Genomic DNA, 20,672 nt, shown 5'->3' with positions numbered 1-20,672 from the left:
TGGATTAGTGGTTAGCACTGTTACCTCACAGCGAGGAAGGTCATGGGTTCAATTCCCGCCTGTGGCCTTTCCGTGTGGAGTTTGCATGTTCTTCCTGTGTTTGCGTGGGTTTCCTCTGGGTGCTCCGATTTCCTCCCACATCCAAAGACATGCAGGTTAGGTGGATTGGAATCTTTAAATTGTCCATAGGTGTGCATGTGTTGTTTGTCTGTTGTGGCCCTGCGACAGACTGCCGTCCTGTCCTGGGTGTACCATGCGTCACACTCTATGACTGCTGGGATAGGCTCCAGCCCCCCGCGACTGCGATTGGACTAAGTGGTTGAAGATGAGTGAGTGAGTGCAGTCCACAGCACCTTATTCCAAAATGAAGCTGGCTTGTCCTAATGTGCTTTAGCTACCTCAAGCAACCTGTTTGTCAAGCAAGATCCTGTTGTAGGTCTTTGGAGCAGGTCTGTGGGTTTACTATGAGTGTTCTCACCATTCTTCGCTTGATGTTATGAGATTTTTCTTGGCCTGCCACTTCTGGCCTTAACTAGTACTCTGCCTGTGGTCTTCCATTCCTCACTATGTTCCTCACAGTGGAAAACTGACAGCTGAAATCTCTGAGATAGCTTTTTGTATCATTCCCCTAAACTATGATGTTGAACAATTTTTGTTTTCAGGTAATTTGAGAGTTGTTTAGAGGCTCCCATGTTGCCACTCATTAGAAGACATGCAAAGAGGGGAAACATTTGCAAATGGCCACCTTAAATACCCTTTCTCATGATTGGATTCACCTGTTTAAGGAGGTCAAGGGTTAATGAGCTTACCAAACCAATTGTGTTCCAATAATTAGTGCTAAATGTTTTCAAATCAATAAAATGACAAGGAGCCCAAATTCATGTACCTGCCCAATTTTGTTTAAATAATTATTGCACACTTTCTGTAATACAAGAAACTTCATTTCACTTCTCAAATATCAGTGTGGTCATCTGCTGTATGATATATTTAACTGAAATTTCTGATCCAGACAACCAATGATTTATAAAGGAAAATCATGAAAATTATCAGGGGTTGCCCAAACCTTTTGCATACAACTGTAAAGAGGTTAGGACTAGTGGACCCTAGGACCAGTGGACCCTAGGACCAGTGGACAGCATCTAGCTCTAATAATACATCTATAGCTGAAACAGTCAGATGATGGGATTAAGGGACAAAATGGTGAAAATGAATGTGAATTTAACTGGAATGTAAAGTTGAAAAGTTATATTTGGCCAAATGTTACAAAAGAGTTGCACAATGATATTTTCAGGAAATGTTGTGTTTGTGTCATGGCTTTGGTAAATGTGGTGTAATGAAGTGTTTATTTCAAAGATGCTAAATATCAATTTCCAGGGTTTGTTTGTGGAGTTTCTATCAAATCTAGACAATCGAGGTTGTGAAAGCTTCATTACTTTAATAATGTCTGAAATCAGTTGCTTAAATTTTGTACTTGAAGTCATGTTACATTCAATTTGGTTTTGGAGCTGAACTCTTGTAAAGGGACGCTAACACAGCTCAGGGCTATCAGTGCATTGAGATTAAGGACTGGAGTTGTGCGATGTGACCACAGCGGTTTATTTTTCAGGAATGTTTTTAATGTCACCTCTTATTTACAGCAGCAGATGAAGAGCGCCACATTTTTTGACTCTGTAAAGGATTCGGGCAACAAAAACAGTGATGCTGCCACAATTCATCAACATCAGCAACAAACAGCCAGATTCAGTGGCAACACTTCTACCTGCTGACATACAGAAAATTAAAACAATTAGCTGGGTGCTGTTTGGGTGCTGATTTTTAGGGCCCGAGTAGGCAACGTCCTACGAGGACCCTATTGTAATTGCGCTGTTTATTATTATTATTATTATTATTATTATTATTATTATTAGGGCACGAGTAGGCAACATCCTACAAGGACCCTATTGTAATTGCGCTGTTTATTATTATTAGGGCCCGAGTAGGCAACGTCCTACGAGGACCCTTTGTAATTGCGCTGTTTATTATTATTATTATTATTTATTATTATTATTATTATTCTTAATCTTGAAATCGAAATTTCGGCCTCTTCCCATGCTCAAAAACTCACCAAACTTTCCAAAGTCATCCGGCCGGATCCGAAATTCGATATTTTTGGGGCCTCGCACATGGCCGCAGAAAAATCAGGAAATAGCGCCCCCTAGAAATTTTCAAAAACCCCTACGCATTGGGCTTTTTTCGTCGTAGCCTCACGAAATTCGGTACACATATTTACCATGCCAGGACGCACGAAAAAGTCTCTTACTGTCATGGTGACATATCGACAGGAAGTCAGCCATTTTGATTTTAAGTTTCAATTTTGAGCAAATTTTTGCCATTTTTGGCCATTTCCACTACTTACATTTGAACGAACGCGTCCTAGGGATTTCATCCGATTGACTTCAAATTTGGTTAAAATCATCACAACACAATGGTGATCAAAAGTTATCAAAAAATTCTAATTAAGTCAAAAGACGTGGCTGCTAGGGGTCGTCAAACTTTGGCGAGCTTTTCGGAGCACGCCATTTCACTTCGAACGGCTGTCATGCCCACATACTTAATCATAGATCCTTCAAACTTGCTGGACATGATGAGGGCTCCGCCCTGAACGTCTACATATCTTAGGTTCCCACCTGCGCCATAGCGCCCCCCGGTGGTGGCGGGAAATGTCCTATTTTTACTTTAAGAGGTCCTGATGTCACATACTTAACCCAATCAACTTCATTCCACTTTTAAAACATGCAGAACAAATTGGTGAACATAGGCGATAAACGCAGTGAAGTTACGAGTAACGGCGTCCGTGTGGCGGCGTACCGAATATTGCCCATTCGCCATGAAATTACGTTCTTCCTTTTGACGGCTTTAATTTTGTCACATCATCATGAAAATTGATACACAGGTCGAGCACGACAACCTCTTACAATTCATAGGGGCGTCGCCCATGGGCGGGGCAAAATGCCTCAATAGTGCCCCCTTGAAACTTTCAAAACTCCCTCCCCATAGGGGTTTTTTTGGAGTAGAGAGATGAAAATTGGTACACATGTGTGACTTGCATAGATGTACAAAAAAGTCTCTTGCACCATGGGTCTACTCCAAACAGGAAGTCGGCCATTTTGAATTTTCTTCTCATTTTGGCGGTGATTTCCAATGTTGTATTTGAACGAACTCCTCCTAGAGATTTTGTCCAATGCACTTCAAATTTCTTCCAGATGACCCAGAGACAATACTGACCAAGTTATCAAAAGCTTTTCTGTATGTCGAAGGGTGTGGCCGCTATGGTGCCGCCATTTTGACCCTTCGCCATATGAACATTATACTTAAACAGGTACTGAAGTCACATATTTAACCCCATCAACTTCCTTCCACTTCTAAAACATGCAGAACAACTTGGTGAACGTAGACGATGATCGCCGTGAAGTTACGAGTAACGACATCCGTGTGGCGGCGTGCCGAATATTGCCCATTCGCCATGAAATTACGTTCTTCCTTTTGACAGCTTAAATTTTGTCATATCATTATGAAAATTGAAACACAGGTCAAGCATGACAACCTCTTACAATTCATAGGGCATCGCCCATGGGTGGGGCAAAGTGCCTCAATAGCGCCCCCTTGAAACTTTCCAAAACCCCTCCCCATAGGGGTTTTTTTGGAGTAGGGAGATGAAATTGGTACACGTGTGACTTGCATAGATGTACAAAAAAGTCTCTTGCACCATCAGTCTACTCCAAACAGGAAGTCGGCCATTTTGCATTTTCTTCTCTTTTTGAAATGATTTCCACATGTTGTATTTGAACGAACTCCTCCTAGGGATTTTGGCCAATGCACTTGAAATTTCTTTGACAGCATCCGAAGATGATACTGACCAAAAGTTATCGAAAGCTTTTCTCTATGTTGAAGGGTGTGGCCGCTATGGTGCCGCTATTTTGACCCTTTGCCATGGAACATCAAGTCATGATAACTCCTTCATGCTTTGCCTGATTGACTTGAAACTTCACATGTATGATGACGGTTGGCCCCTGAACACACCCAGCACCTCTGTTTGTACACTGAGCGCCCCCCTAGTGGATGAACAATCAACATGTCATAACTCCTTGATGCATTGTCTGATTTGTTTAAAATTTTAACTGTGTGATGAGTGGTTGCCCCTGCATGCACATGCCCACATGTGGTCACAAGGGCACCCACTGGCCTGAGTAGGCGGTTGCGCGGAACGAGGGCCCGTATATGACTGCTTGCAGTCCTAGTTATTTGGGCCCGAGTAGGCAACGTCCTACGAGGACCCTATTGTAATTGCGCTGTTTATTATTATTATTATTATTATTATTATTATTCTCACTTTTGAAATCGAAATTTCGGCCTCTTCCCATGCTCAAAAACTCAAACTTTCCAAAGTCGTCCGGCTGGATCCGAAATTCGATATTTTGGGGGCCTCGCACATGGTCGCAGAAAAATTGCGAAATAGCGCCCCCTAGAAATTTTCAAAAACCCCTACGCATTGGGCTTTTTTCGTCGTAGCCTCACGAAATTCGGTACACATATTTACCATGCCAGGACGCACGAAAAAGTCTCTTACTGTCATGGTGAAATATCGACAGGAAGTCGGCCATTTCGATTTTAAGTTTCGATTTTGAGCAAATTTTTGCCATTTTTGGCCATTTCCACTACTTACATTTGAATGAACTCGTCCTAGGGATTTCATCCAATTGTCTTCAAATTTGGTCAAAATCATCACAACACAATGGTGATCAAAGGTTATCAAAAGATTCTAATTAAGTCAAAAGGCGTGGCTGCTAGGGGTCGTCAAACTTTGGCGAGCTTTTCGGAGCACGCCATTTCACTTCGAACGGCTGTCACGCCCACATACTTCATCGTAGATCCTTCAAACTTGCTGGACATGATGAGGGCTCCACCCTGAACGTCTACATATCTTAAGTTCCCACCTGCGCCATAGCGCCCCCCGGTGGTGGCGGCAAATGTCCTATTTTTACTTTAAGAGGTCCTGATGTCACATACTTAACCCAATCAACTTCATTCCACTTCTAAAACATGCACAACAAATTGGTGAACGTAGGCGATGAACGCCGTGAAGTTACGAGTAACGGCGCCCGTGTGGCGGCGTGCCGAATATTGACCATTCGCCATGAAATTACGTTCTTCCTTTTGACGGCTTTAATTTTGTCACATCATCATGAAAACTGATACACAGGTCGAGCACGACAACCTCTTACAATTCATAGGGGTGTCGCCCATGGGCGGGGCAAAATGCCTCAATAGCGCCCCCTTGAAACTTTCAAAAACCCCTCCCCATAGGGGTTTTTTTGGAGTAGAGAGATGAAAATTGGTACACATGTGTGACTTGCATAGATGTACAAAAAAGTCTCTTGCACCATGGGTCTACTCCAAACAGGAAGTTGGCCATTTTGAATTTTCTTGTCATTTTGCCGTGATTTCCACATGTTGTATTTGAACGAACTCCTCCTAGGGATTTTGTCCAATGCACTTCAAATTTCTTCCAGATCACCCAGAGACGATACTGACCAAAAGTTATCGAAAGCTTTTCTTTATGTTGAAAGGTGTGGCTGCGATGGCGCTGCCATTTTGACCCTTCCCCATGGAACATTATACTTAAACAGGTACTGAAGTCACATAGTTAACCCGATGAACTTCCTCCCACTTCTAAAACATGCAGAACAAGTTGTTGAACGTAGGCGATGATCGCCGTGAACTTACAAGTAACGGCTTCTGTGTGGCGGCGTACCAAATATCGCCCCTTTGCCATGAAATTACGTTCTTCCTTTTGACGGCTTTAATTTTGTCACATCATCATGAAAATTGATACACAGGTCAAGCATGACAACCTCTTACAATTCATAGGGGCCTCGCCCATGGGCTGGGCAAAATGCCTCAATAGCGCCCCCTTGAATATTTCAAAAACCCCTCCCCATAGGGCTTTTTTGGAGTAGGGAGAAGAAAATTGGTACACATGTGTGACTTGCATAGACGTACAAAAAAGTCTCTTGCACCATCAGTCTACTCCAAACAGGAAGTCAGCCATTTTGAATTTTCTTCTCATTTTGCAATGATTTCCACATGTTGTATTTGAACGAACTCCTCCTACGGATATTGTCCAATGCACTTCATATTTCTTTGACAGCATCCAAAGATGATACTGACCAAAGCTATGTTGAAGGGTGTGGCCGCTATAGTGCCGCCATTTTGACCCTTTGCCATGGAACATCAAGTCATGATAACTCCTTCATGCTTTGGCTGACTGACTTGAAACTTCACATGTATGATGACGGTTGGCCCCTGAACACACCCAGCACCTCTGTTTGTACACTGAGCGCCCCCTAGTGGATGAACAATCAACATGTCATAACTCCTTGATGCATTGTGTGATTTGTTTAAAATTTTAACTGTGTGATGAGTGGTTGCCCCTGCATGCACATGCCCACATGTGGTCACAAGGGCACCCACTGGCCTGGGTAGGCGGTTGCGCGGAACGAGGGCCCGTATATGACTGCTTGCAGTCCTAGTTAGGATTATTATTTTTTTCTAGGCACAAAAAGTCAATGGGCAGCAAAAACCAGGCGGTGCTGAAATCTGAGATTTACAGGGCTGGTAGATCTCAGGAAAACCTTGCCGTATACAAAAGATGACCGGTGAAAACCACTAAGTGGTGCTATAAATAATAAAAACGCATTGACACGAATAACTTTTGATCCATGCAGTCAAACATAGGAAACCTTTATACCGATGCAATTGATGGAGTGAGCCCATTCTAACTGTGTAGGCCACGCCCATTTGCGCCTCAATATATTTTTCAGAATATTGCGAAATGTGCCAAATTGGCCTGAACAAACCCGTCTGTGCATTTTTGACGTAGAAAATCCAGATTGGTGTCAAAACGTTCTCTGGGTTGCAAATCTTACTCTTTACTTCATGATATGTTTTCTCATTAATGGGATCACAGAACGGCATGAATTTGGGCAGGTACATGCAGGGTTTTGGTGGGAGGGATCATCAGTGCAGACGATTCTGGACGATAATTTCTTTCTTCCTCCGCCGGATGTTGCAGGTCAACAATGAGGGTGGACAATTCCTGATGATTCAAAGTTTTTGGGTGCGACTCTTTCGATCAGAGGTCTGAAAACGGTTCCAGAACGTGCGGCGAGGGTGCAGGTTTTCTGTGCAATCACCCGCTCCAGCAGGTGATATCAATGATTAACTGATTCCACCTGATCAAAGTGATGTTAATCAGTGAAATCACCTGCTGGAGTGGGTGATTGCACAGAAAACCTGCATCCTCTCGGCCCTTTCTGGAACTGGTTTGAGACCTCTGCTTTAAATCCTTACTGCCAGTTCAGATTGGGCCGGTGTCGCAGACTGAATGGTCCCCCCTAAAAATTGGTCCACCCTGCCTTCACTGCGCATGGATCATTTGGGACCTCATGAGCTTGTCTGAGACCGAGTCGCTTCACCCAAAGTGATCAAAGGGAATAATGGGATTATTAACCATCAGATGACAAAGTAAAACCTCTTAAATCATTCTAAAGTCAGTTTTAAGCAGAAATGAGGCGATAATCTGCGAAACGCTGGTGACGCTCAGAAATGATGCATGCGCAGTAAAGGTAGGGCGGACCGATTTTTGGGGGCGGCATTCGGTTGGCGACACCGGAATTTATGCACGTCGCACACGTGCACTCACAAAGCCCTCATCACTGACCTGCAGCAGCCAGAGGAGGAAGAAAAAGATCCCAAACCAACTCCAGATGAAGACATCATCACTATCCAGGAAGGAATCATGCTTCAAATGGAATCAAAGTAACATGGCAAAGTAAGCTGATTATAAGATATTTAGAACGTCTAGCTTGATGCTACATGACGGATGTAAAGCGGTTGTCTTTGGTTCACCGCACCCAGGGATATGCTCCATTTTGTTAATACTCGCCTGCCTCATTTAGGCGTCCAGTCTGCACACTGTTTGAAACAAATAAACGCCCGGGCTATTAATCAAGGAAATATGGTACATAACATTAGCCCAGTTAGCATGGTTCGTTATCGTGCAGCTATTTTAAAACAAGCATTCTTGAACAAATTTCACTGCTGTCCAGGGTCTGATTTGACTCAATAATACATTAATATATTATGATGACACTTGTTGACAGCAGCGGAAGAGGACCTGCACTATAAATCCATGCTGCCAAGCACCAAACAAGCTATCAAGTATGCTAGCCCTAGAAATAAATATTTGACCACAGCTACAAGTTGGCTTGAAGTTATACAGAAGCTTTGAAAATCAAACTCTGTATAAAATCAGATTTGAGCCGTAACAGCTTGATCATCTTCTTCTCTGGTGTTGTGACGTTCCAGAGGGCAAAACTTTTCACAACAATCTGGGACCCTCAAATAATGTAGCTGCTCTCTGTCTGCTTCTGTTCCAAAGGTGTAAAAATCAAATAAACGTTTCTGCTGATGTTCAGTCGGGTATAGACAGATCTGAACAGTGAGACAGTTTATATAATTTTGCCTCCGTGCGCCACCACAACGGATTCTACATAAAACAACCAACATTTTCTTGTAGAGTCAACTTTCAGCTTTAATTCAAAGGGTCACAATAAAACCATCTCATTAGCCATTTTGGAATAAAAACCATTTTTATACTCAGCCCCTCCAGTTTCAGAGGCCATAAGTGGCTGGACAATTGAAGGACCACCAGCTTCATGCAGATGTTGATGTTCATGCCTCTTCCCACGTCATACCAAATTAAAAAGAAGGAATGAGTGGTAGCACCAGAACAACAGACAAGAATAAATCGCTGAATTATCTCCTGGTAAAGAAAAACTCCCTTCACAACATCTAACCAAGTCAAAACTGCTATGCATGAGGATGACGTACCATTACCAAATTTGAGAATCAAGAATCATGAAAAATGGCAAGAATCTGGAGAAAGAAAAGAATACACCATTTATCAAACATAGTGGAAGCAGTGTTATGGCATGGACTGGTAATGGAACTGGGTCACTGGTATTTATTGGTGATGTGACTGCTGATGGATTCAGCATAACTGATTGTATGGTATTATGCTATCTGCTCAGATCTAGCCAAATATTGCATGGCACTTCACAGATGGTAAATTACTCAAAATATACAACCAAAGCAACCAAAGTGCTTCTCAAAATATCGAAATATAATATTCTTCTATGGCCAGGTCAGTCAACACCTGACCTCAACCCAATAAAACCTTTCAATTACTGCAGACTAAACTAAGGGCAGAAAGACCCACAAACAAGTAACAATGATGGTAAAAGTTCAGAGTCTATTTACAGCTGATGTAACTGTATAGTTCAGCATACCAAGTAGCAATGGTCCGTACAACAATAGTGCCCATGTGGACATAGGCTGATAGGTTAAAGAGTGATTCAGGCAATAGGCAGAAGCACAGTGGGAAGGCAGTATGTGAGGCAACCGTGTCCATGTGGGAAAGAGCAATGAGGTAACCAGGCAGAGGATCAGAGCAGAGTCAAGTATAGCAGGCAAACAATCCAATAGCCAGCAGGCAAGGCTCAAGAAATACAAGGAGGCAGTGTAAGTCGGCAAAGGAGGTAAAACACATAGTTCAGAAACCAGACATGGAAACTAAGCAAATTGTCACTGGAGTGAGGGGCTGTGAATGGTTGAACAGTGTGTAACTCAATGAATGAGGAGGTCTGCGTGCACATACACATGGAAGCCTGTGGACTGGAAGTAAAGCCAATGGATACACACAAGGAACAGGAGTATCAGAATAAAAGCACCAATGGAGGAAAATTCACTGGGAAACAATGATTAAATATGCAAAGAACTATAAAATACACAACAGATATATTTATAGACTTCAGACAATCATTCACTACAAAGGATTTCATGCAGGTATTAACAATTATACTTATATTTTACTTGTCCAGTTACTTACAGCCTCAAAAATGGAGGGACTGTGTACACAAATTACTGTAATTCCTTAAGGGTTAATGTGATTTTTGTTTTGTTAACCCCTCAGAGAAAGTCTGCAGTTCAGTCACATCTTGATTGTATCATTTTAATTCTGTTGGTGTACAGATGCAAAATTTTTAAAACCGTTTCACTGTCAAAAATACTTATGGAGTCTACTCTAATTTCAGCTCCACAGTGTAACTTTGGTTTGCAATGTGTTTTTTTTTTCCTTTCTTGACTTGGTGTCTGTTTTTGAATTTGATGGCGACGTTTCTTTTGTATCTCATCAGTAATGAAAAAAATTTTGACTCATCTTCAAATCCAAGTAAAAAGAAAAACTGTGTGTTTTCCATGTTTGCTGGTGTTTCATTTATTTATGTATTTCACGCTTCATCAGATGTAAGAAATATGAAATGTGTCATGGTGCATGGCACAGAAGGTGGTTGAGCTCACAGCCGTTTGACTATTGCAAAACATGCAACAGGTAAGTGCTCAAATGTATGATTTTGATTCTAAAGTTTTATTTACTATGCTGGCAAAAAAAAAAAAAAAAAGTTAGCGGAGCTAAATTTAGCGAAGCCAAGTGATACACTGATGGTTTTCAGAATTAGCTGAAAAGCTAATCCGCTAACAAAAAGTTATCTTAGCCAATTAGCGGTTAGCGGATTAGCAGAACTGTGCCCACCACTACCAAGGGCCCTTAGCGATGTCAAGGTCTGATGGGGAATTGAACTGAGGATCCTCTGGTCACAAGTCCACCGCTTTAACTACTAAGACCATTGAGATGCAAAGTCACTCCAGAGGCACCTAAGGATTCTCTAAAGAGACCAGCACCAAAGACAGCCAAGTCTGAGTCGCAATAGCTTAAAGTAAGACAGGAAACATCAAGACCCTAAAGGTTTGGACCTTTGTTCTGTTGGAAATAGCAAACACCTCATGACTCCATGAGCACTTCCGAGGCGTCTCTCAGCCTTAAAGGCAGAGAACCCAGAGACATGAATGTCACTGCCAAGGTCTGTGAATGTCTCTACAAGCTGGACATTTTCATCGCATACAGATACACTTCTGATGGCTGAGTCCAGGAACTCTGTGAAAGTCTGGATCTGTCCAGGCATATCATATCATCACGTGCATGATGGAAAACCGGAGCAGGCATTGCTTTTATCTCAGCGTTTGAAGTTACACGCAGCTTGCAAAGACCTCGTCTGTCAGTTGCTTTCATTTCCAAAGCTGAGGTCTGATGTCCACCAAGGCCGGCGCTGTGTGTACTCAGCAGCCTGTGACAATGTCACAAACGTGGCCGTGATGACGGCGACAGTGACGGACAGAGAAGGATGAAACTTAAAGTAGACCTGCATTGAAATAAATGTGGTCAGATTTCAGAAAGAAATAGCTGATATGTATTTATAAGACCCTTGTGAATGCAGTAAAGTAAATCTGTAAGCCCAAATTTGTAATTCAGCAGAGAAATCTTCGTTTAAAAATGACAAATTTGCAGCTAAAATTTAGCCCTCTGTGAAAACAGTTTGTACAGCCATATCATTTCCATGACGTCAGGGACAAGACGACGCGCTCCCGCCTTCAGTCCGATCCCGCATTGAAATTGATTTTATCTGTTAGTAATGTTACTTACGAGGTCTGTCAATAAAGTATAGGTCCTTTTTATTTTTTTCAAAAACTATATGGATTTCATTCATATGTTTTTACGTCAGACATGCTTGAACCCTCGTGCACATGCGTGAGTTTTTCCACGCCTGTCGGTGACGTCATTCGCCTGTGAGCACTCCTTGTGGGAGGAGTCGTCCAGCCCCTCGTTGGAATTCCTTTGTCTGAGAAGTTGCTGAGAGACTGGCGCTTTGTTTGATCAAAATTTTTTCAAAACCTGTGAGGCACATCGAAGTGGACACGGTTAGAAAAATTCAGCTGGTTTTCGGTGAAAATTTTAACGACTGATGAGAGATTTTGAGGTGATACTGTCGCTTTAAGGACTTCCCACAGAGCGGGACGTCGCGCAGCACTCCCAGGCGCCGTCGTCAGCCTGTTTCAAGCTGAAAACCTCCACATTTCAGGCTCTATTGATCCAGGACGTCGTGAGAGAACAGAAGTTTCAGAAGAAGTTGGTTTCAGCATTTTATCCGGATATTCCACTGTTAAAGGAGATTTTTTTTATGAAAGACGTGCGGACGGATTACAGCGTCGGCTCGCAGCCGCCGCGACACTCCGCCACAGGAAAAACACCTCCGTGTTGATAACCATTTGTAAAATCCAGGTGGCTTTTGATGGCTTTCAGTGGAGTGAGTATCTGAGAAATTGTTTAACAGCTGGGCATGTTCCAACTTGTCCTTAAGACTTCCAACAGAGGTGTTTTTCCAGTGGCGGCGTGTCGCCGCGACAATCCGTTCGCACGTCTTTCATTTAAAAAAAAAAATCTCCTTTAACAGTGGAATATCCAGATAAAATGCTGAAACCGACTTCTTCTGAAACTTCTCTGTTCTCTCACAACGTCCTGGATCAATAGAGCCTGAAATGTGGAGGTTTCAGCTTGAAACAGGCTGACGACGGCACCTGGGAGCGCTGCGCGACATCCCGCTCCGTGGGAAGTCCTTAAAGCGACAGTATCACCTCAAAATCTCTCATCAGCCGTTAAAATTTTCACTGAAAACCAGCTGAATTTATCGAACCGTGTCCACTTCGATGTGCCTCACAGGTTTTGAAAACATTTTGATCAAACAAAGCGCCAGTCTCTCAGCAACTTCTCAGACAAAGGAATTCCGACGAGGGGGCTGGACCACACCTCCCACAAGGCGTGCTCACAGGCGAATGACGTGACCGACAGGCGTGGAAAAACTCACGCATGCGCACGAGGGTTCAAGCATGTCTGACGTAAAAACATATGAATGAAATCCATATAGTTTTTGAAAAAAAATAAAAAGGACCTATACTTTATTGACAGACCTCGTATACACGTCCTGGTTTCAACATCCAAAAGTAAGCTGCAATGAATGTGAGATACAGATCTGTGTGCTCAGATCAGCAACGACAGCCCGTGTCTGCTTTGCAGCCGGTGTTGTGCCAGATTCAGCGCACAACACCAGCATCACCTCTCTGTCTACTGAATGGAGCTGCAGCACACTTGGCACAAGTCCTGAGATTAAGCTCGCTGTTTTAATGCGAAGCGGCCGGTACACCTGTTGCTGCAAGGACAGACTTCTTGTGGCAAAATCCACAGCACCGCACGTCTCGGCAATCGGAGCCCCAGAGCTCCATGGACGCTGAGAGAGGTTTATATATTTTTAATGTCTGGGATTCTTTGCGAGTCTCGCCTCCATATCCCGCGATGGTACCGGAGGCGAAAGACAGTAGATTTTCATTGCGACACCACTCAAATGGGCGTATGAAAAAGTCCCCCAAAATAATTTTCAAGCACAAATAAAAGAAATGTGTACTCACCAAACGTGCCGCAAGACAATATGAAGTTTTAAAAAAAGTAGATCCTTCCGTATAAGACAAGAAAAAGGTGCAGATGCAAACTGACGTAAATCCACAAATTACAATTGGCGCAATGCATGCTGGGAGAGGGTCTTGTCCGTGACGTCTCGGCAGCGTCCATGATGAGAGGGACAATTTGCGGAGGGCTAAATGTTAGCTGTAAATTTGTCATTTTCAAATGAAGATTTCTCCGTTGAATGACAGATCTGGGCCTGCAGATTTACTTTACTACATTCAGAAGGATCTCATGTGTAAATGTAAGTCATTTTTTGTTCAAAAAATCTGACTGCATTTTTTTCAATGCAGGTCTCCTTTAAAGCGAAAAGTGGTCACATCTTCAGAGAGGCCCAATTTCTAAAAACCTGCAGATTTAAACTGGATTTCAGAGCAGTCAGCAGGAGCCCACAATGAGATCGTGATGTCGGGTTACAGCAGTGAAGTGTCAGTCAGCACGGGGGTTCCTGCTGGCCTGCACGGACATGCTCGCTGAATGCATCGTTACCCTTTAAACCAACATTTACAACCTCATTTTCAAGCATGTTCTTATTGAAGCATAAATTATTCAACAGGCGAGTGCAGTTCCTCTCTTACGCTCTGAAATGAGGCAAATATCAACCGCGGAGAGGAAATTTCAGGAGACAAATTTGACTTTGAACTCTACAAACCCACTGCAATACATCAACAAACTTTAACTAACTGATAGGACGTCAAGATCTCGCTCAAATTAAAAAGGCCCTCCACCTAAAATGCCTTTCTGGACATTTCTGCCAAGGTGCAGGCGAAGTGAATATCAGGCGTAAAAAGCTGAGGTTCAGTACACACAGAGTAATTAAAGGATTCCTCACAAATCCCCATGGAGATAGGTGCAGGCAGAACGAGGGGTTAATTACAAATCAGACCCAATGAGACGCTCTGAGACAAGGCAGAGAGTGTCGTGAAGCCCTCAGCAAGCCACAGTGTCAAAGCGAGTGCATGATGGAGAGAAGATAAAGGCAGGAGGAGATAGAAGACAAGGACGGAGGGGAGAGAGGGTGAAGGCAGCAGGAGAGAAAGGGAAAGGAAGGAGGGACACTGGTGTGTGTGATTTTGAGGAAAACGTGACTCCTCCAACGCTACCATGGAAGCAAGATTGATACAGGATCAAAGGGTAGTGGAAGGTCAGCGGCTGTGCATCTGACCTTTCATTTTGACCTTGACCCTCAAATAAGTGCATTTATCTTGAGAAGCACTTGAGAGAGCGAGAAATATTTCTTTAAAAAATGTGAAATTTCAGCCACCCTGGTAGAATGTTGAATCCATCAAGTCTAGATTCGTAGACGTGATCTGGTTTCTTGTATGATAATCCTTCCCTGTTCCACCATGAAGCTCTATAACAGGAAATGCAACAGACAAAAGTTGTACTATGCACAGTTTCTCCAGTCACATCCACATAAGCCTACAACTCCTTCAGATGTCTTGGTGGTTTTCCTTACAGGGCATGAAGAGAGGAATTTAGTCAATTAATTAATCCCGGATGTTGGATTTAACATGAGAATCAGAATACTACATGTTGTTCCTTCTAAAAGGCGTATGCATGTGAAACTGGCATGTTGCTGCTGAGCAGGTGGATGCAGCAGATGACAGATTGAGAGGTTTTCTGGTGAGGTAACTCATCTACGCATCAAAGCCTGTGAGCAGATAATTTGCAAGAGGAGCAGCTGCCTGAGGCCCAACAGCACCACATTACAACATCATCCGTATCCCTCCAAGTGCAGAGCCCCCCCATGGTCAACCTCACTGTGGTGCTCCCAACCACCAAACACAGGCATGAGGGGAAAAAAAACGTCAAATTATGGTATAGTTATAAAAGTTTAGCCATTTTAGTGCTGACTTTTATTTTGATTTAAATTTTGTCTTCAGTAGTTTTATTGTAGTTTGATGGCTTAACATGCTCCCTGTGTGCACGAGCAGAGCGTGTGGCTGGCGTGAACGTGAACTGTGTTGGTGGCTGGCAGAGTAGTGGTGACACTTGCGCGTTGCGCTGCTTTGTGCCGCGTGGAAGACTAGACTTCTACCTCAAACATTTACTACCGAGTGTTTCCAGATCCTACACGAGGATCTGAAATGATTCCTTTTGTTTGCTCTGGTCTCGTGGGTAGAGAGACAAAGACGAGCGAACGTTCAGAGTTGGTTGTTTTGGTGATGATGACACCCCTCGTCACTCTGTGACAGCAGTCCATTGTGTCCCAGAGTCACACAGAATTACAGTCTTTGTTTTTAAATATTATTTTTTATTTATTGAGCCTGAAAGCTGTTTTGTTTCCCAAATAGCTTCATGTGGGCTCCTTTCTTCACACGTTATAACAAAACACCAGCGCTCTGACAGCATCTTTATCAGAGAGTCTGACAAGTCAGTTTAATGTTGTATGAAGCTTAAAGTCGTTACACCAAGAAGGCATCAGTAAATCTCACAGTTATGTCTCCTTTGAGACAAAGACATCGTCATCAGGTCTGGTCTGGTGTGGGATCCTCACTGCGGAACCACCTTTGGTCATCTAGACAAAAAACCAGCCCATCCTCGCCACTCGAGGGTAACCATCTATCTGCTGCAGCTGGATGAAACGTGGGTGTGTCCTTGGTCTTCTCCAGCCTCTGGGGTCCTCAACAATGAGGTAGCTACATGCTGGATTGTGCTGAGAGAAATGCACCATATGTCCAAAATGTCAGAGTTCATGTGTCCTCACAATGCAAGTGATCCTCCACATGAGTCTCTCTATGTAACTGCTCGTTTAACACAAAGTCATTCCAGTGGTACCCAAGGATCTTCCAAAGAGATCAAGTACCACGGACATCGAGTCATCATGTCAGGTTGCTGGATAGCGTCCAAGTCTCACAGCCATATGATAAGACAGGAAGCACCAGGACCCCAGACACTGAGACCAGTGACGTGCGATGAGGTTGATGGCTGGTCAGGCTCTGATTTCATCACAGTCAGATTTAGAAACATATAGTCACTTAAGGCACAGTGGTAATGACCAGAAGATGGTGCTAGTTGTCAGAAAAGCCAGCGATGAATTCTGCCGAGTTCAAGCTATGTGTTTGTTATGGCGGTAGCTTCCATTCAACGGGGCAGGTGGATCAGTGGGATCAGGAGTTCAGCTTCCCCTGTTACAACAGAATTCTGGTAGATACAGTATTCGAGGATTCTGACTCTTGAGCCTGACATTTGATCCTGAACGCTGATCTTTGAAGCTCTTCATGAAGGCTGTTTTCCCCTCTGACTTTGATCCTCTAAGTAGAATCAAAGCTGGATAATTTCTTGGACCTTTGATCCTTATTGTAGAATTATAGATCATGCTTTGTCTGGTAAAGGAATCTGGATTAAAGAAGATCACAATCAAAGAACAGGTCAAATCAAAGGACTTATTTAAGCATTGGTTACAGCTGCTTGTAGTTGCTGTCAGTTATACTTGGATTAACTCATTAATTAGTTACTGTACTCTTGAGTTTGTGTCACTCTGTGATCTGCACCTGTTCAGTTAATTTAGTAAGTTACAGTTAGTGTTATAGTAATTCAATTATCATTAATTCAATTATCATTATTATTAATCATAATCATGACTTTATTCCAGACTCAAGAGTACATAGATAAATTATATGTGCATAGGTCCACAATATTTTTAAGTCATTTGCCTTTGATCAATAATCGGCTCTGCATCAACATTTACTTCTCCATAAAATGTAAAAAAATAAAAATCAGGTTGTGTTATATTTTGATATTCTGCTGATAAACAAACAAAATCACAACATCCTCAGTGGAGATAAAATGCCTAAACTCAGAAACACTAAGTTGTCACTTGAACAGAGAAAAAAAGTCTGACAAGTGACTATTCTAATTATTTCAACTTTACTAAAGAAGCTTTTTAAGGTCAGATAATGACGAGTTCTTCTCGTGTCTTTGATGAATGGCCCGTGGCCTTGTTTTTGAGTAAACAGAAGAAAATTAACTCACAGGGAGTGTTGGCAAAAGATAACAAATATTGATCTCAGGCATTTTGCTCCTTTGCCATCTCTTGATCTTTAACTGTTTTTCTGCCTCGACAGCTGACAGGGATTTTAGTTTATCTTCACCCGACGTTTCGACACTGCAGGATTATTGATTCTCATCTGCATGTGTGCTTTCTCTGAATTCTTCCATCAACACTGAAATTACATCAGGAGGGAGCTGATTTTATGACTCAAACTATGATTTTATATTATATATATATGCAGGTAATATAGTATAAAAACACTATCATCAGAAGTCACAAAACTGAAGCCTGTTTTATTACCTCAGTCTGTTTTATTATGTCAGTCTGCTGTAGTTTGGAGTAAGCAGGTGTAGAAAACTGATGGATGTTGTAGAGTTCTTTCTATTACTGTCATTTATTCTTTTATTAATACAATTTGTTTTGTTTGTTGCCTTAATTACTGGGAAAGTCCCATATAAATAGTCATTATAATTATTATTGTTATCAACAAAATAATTGTGATTTTTAAGTATGTCACAGGACCTCCAAACTACCAATAAATAAATAAATTTATACTATATGGTAAAAAATATGGTATTATTGAATGGTAGACTTTATTTTATGAATTTTTCTGCCAGAGCTCGTCAGTGTTTTGCATTAAATTAATTCAAATTGTCTTAAAGTTACCGGCCTTTCGTGTGATCATAACACAGATTACAGATCTCAGCTCATCCATCTGGTTCTCTTTACTTGTCACATTTCATATAAATATTTCATTTTGTGACGTGAACTTTGATTCTGCTGAAGTCCTCAATGACGTGTTTCCTGATGGTTTGTCTCATAAATTGACTGTTTTTGGTCTTATTTCTTTGGATGTTACCGTTTTACATCAACGTGTGTTAAAAATAAAAACAAATTGTCTTCAGTGAAATCACATTTACAGAAGCAGCACAGTTGATTTTTAATCCACGAGCATATTTTATACCTGAGCATGTCTTTGGTTTATGTTTCCTCGGAGAAAACTGTTCTTCACGCAGCCGACTTTTATTATCAGTGAATGAAGGAGAAAGTGATGAAGAGGAGGAGGAGGAGGTGTGGGAGGAGGACAGAGTGACATCTGCTGCAATAAATACAAGTCAAACACTTAAAGAGCTCTCGCTTCTCCAAACTAAATGCCCAAGCACCCTCACAGGCAAGAACGAATACAAGTACATGAGGGAAAAAATGCGAATAAAGTCACCGTGAAGCTCCATCCTGAGAAAAGGAGATGTGCTTCAGTTATTTATCTCCAGAAATATCATCAACAAAGGAGAGCGACAACAAACAAACAGGAAGGAAAGAAGGAAGAAAGAGACAAACATAAAGAAGGCATAAAAAAAAGAATATACACAAATAAAGGAACCACAGAAGGAAGGAAGGAATAGAAAAAAAGGCAGGCAGAAGAGATCCAAATGACCCTGATCAAAAGTTTAAATACCTATATATATGAGATGAGATACTTTATTGATCTCACAGTGGAGAAATTATGTTTACACTCCAGTTACCTCAGACAGCAATTAGTCCACAATTATTACATGTTTACTGTAATAATGGCACACATCAGAATTAAGGACAGCACATACATATTTGACATTGTTTATGTGCACTAAATTTGAAGAAGTCCGTTATCCGAATTGAGGCAAGTGGGTGAAGGTCGCTCAACAACCCTGAGTTGCACCACTGTCAGCTTGGGGGGAACAGGGATCAACAGCAGCTAAAACCGTGCCGTCCCCGCAGAAGGGAAGGGGGGTGACGTGAGCAGAAGCCAGAGTGGGGGGTGTGTGATTGTGGGTAGGGAGAGGGAGTGGAGCATGCTTCAGTCCTATGAAAAACAGTTTATTGTCTTTGTGAGTTGAGATAAGAAAGGAGCCAAATAATCACCAAGGCCTGAAGACATTCCTCGGGAGGAAACAGTCGGGCAATTTGTCCTTGAGGCTTGATAAGTCTACCGTGTTGTGGTTTGAGCAGTGAAAAACACTTTTTACAGTTCCACTTGAACAACCAAATCCCAATTATGAATTAAGAATATTCCCCGGCCTCCGAAATCTTCAACTTCATCTGCAAGGTATGCATCTGCTCCAAGACGTCATCCAATTTGCATCTGAGTTCAAGAGGTTTATATACACTCAACAAAAATATAAACGCAACACTTTTGGTTTTGCTCCCATTGTGTATGAGATGAACCCAAAGATCTAAAACTTTTTCCACATACACAATATCACCATTTCCCTCAAATATTGTTCACAAACCAGTCTAAATCTGTGATAGTGAGCACTTCTCCTTTGCTGAGATAATCCATCCCACCTCACAGGTGTGCCATACCAAGATGCTGATTAGACACCATGATTAGTGCACAGGTGTGCCTTTTGTTTTATTGGGGGGGGGGGGGGGATAGCAGCCAGTATCTGGTGTGACCACCATTTGCCTCATGCAGTGCAACACATCTCCTTCGCATAGAGTTGATCAGGTTGTCAATTGTGGCCTGTGGAATGTTGGTCCACTCCTCTTCAATAGCTGTGCGAAGTTGCTGGATATTGGCAGGAACTGGTACACGCTGTTGTATACGCCGGTCCAGAGCATCCCAAACATGCTCAATGGGTGACATGTCCGGTGAGTATGCCGGTCATGCAAGAACTGGGACATTTTCAGCTTCCAAGAATTGTGTACAGATCCTTGCAACATGGGGCCGTGCATTATCCTGCTGCAACATGAGGTGATGTTCTTGGATGTATGGCACAACAATGGGCCTCAGGATCTCGTCACGGTATCTCTGTGCATTCAAAATGCCACCAATAAAATGCACCTGTGTTCTTCGTCCATAACAGACGCCTGCCCATACCATAACCCCACCGCCACCATGGGCCACTCGATCCACAACATTGACATCAGAAAACCGCTCACCCACACGACGCCACACACGCTGTCTGCCATCTGCCCTGGACAGTGTGAACCGGGATTCATCCGTGAAGAGAACACCTCTCCAACGTGCCAAACGCCAGCGAATGTGAGCATTTGCCCACTCAAGTCGGTTACGACGACAAACTGGAGTCAGGTCGAGACCCCGATGAGGACGACGAGCATGCAGATAAGCTTCCCTGAGACGGTTTCTGACAGTTTGTGCAGAAATTCTTTGGTTATGCAAACCAATTG

General features: G+C 42.6%; 1 long non-coding RNA gene across 1 annotated transcript; it reads left to right on the top strand.

Moving 5' to 3' along the window:
- Positions 1-1,255: 1,255 nt before the first annotated feature.
- LOC117524698 lies at positions 1,256-18,807 on the top strand. Its single transcript, XR_004564830.1, has 3 exons — positions 1,256-1,695; positions 12,313-12,317; positions 18,796-18,807. It is a non-coding gene; the product is annotated as an uncharacterized LOC117524698 (long non-coding RNA).
- Positions 18,808-20,672: the final 1,865 nt, after the last annotated feature.

Source organism: Thalassophryne amazonica, chromosome 14, assembly GCF_902500255.1.
Source record: "Thalassophryne amazonica chromosome 14, fThaAma1.1, whole genome shotgun sequence".
NCBI classification, from domain to species: domain Eukaryota; kingdom Metazoa; phylum Chordata; class Actinopteri; order Batrachoidiformes; family Batrachoididae; genus Thalassophryne; species Thalassophryne amazonica.
The sequence above is the reverse complement of the archived record's forward strand: the minus strand, read 5'-3'. Positions and strand labels throughout refer to the sequence as shown.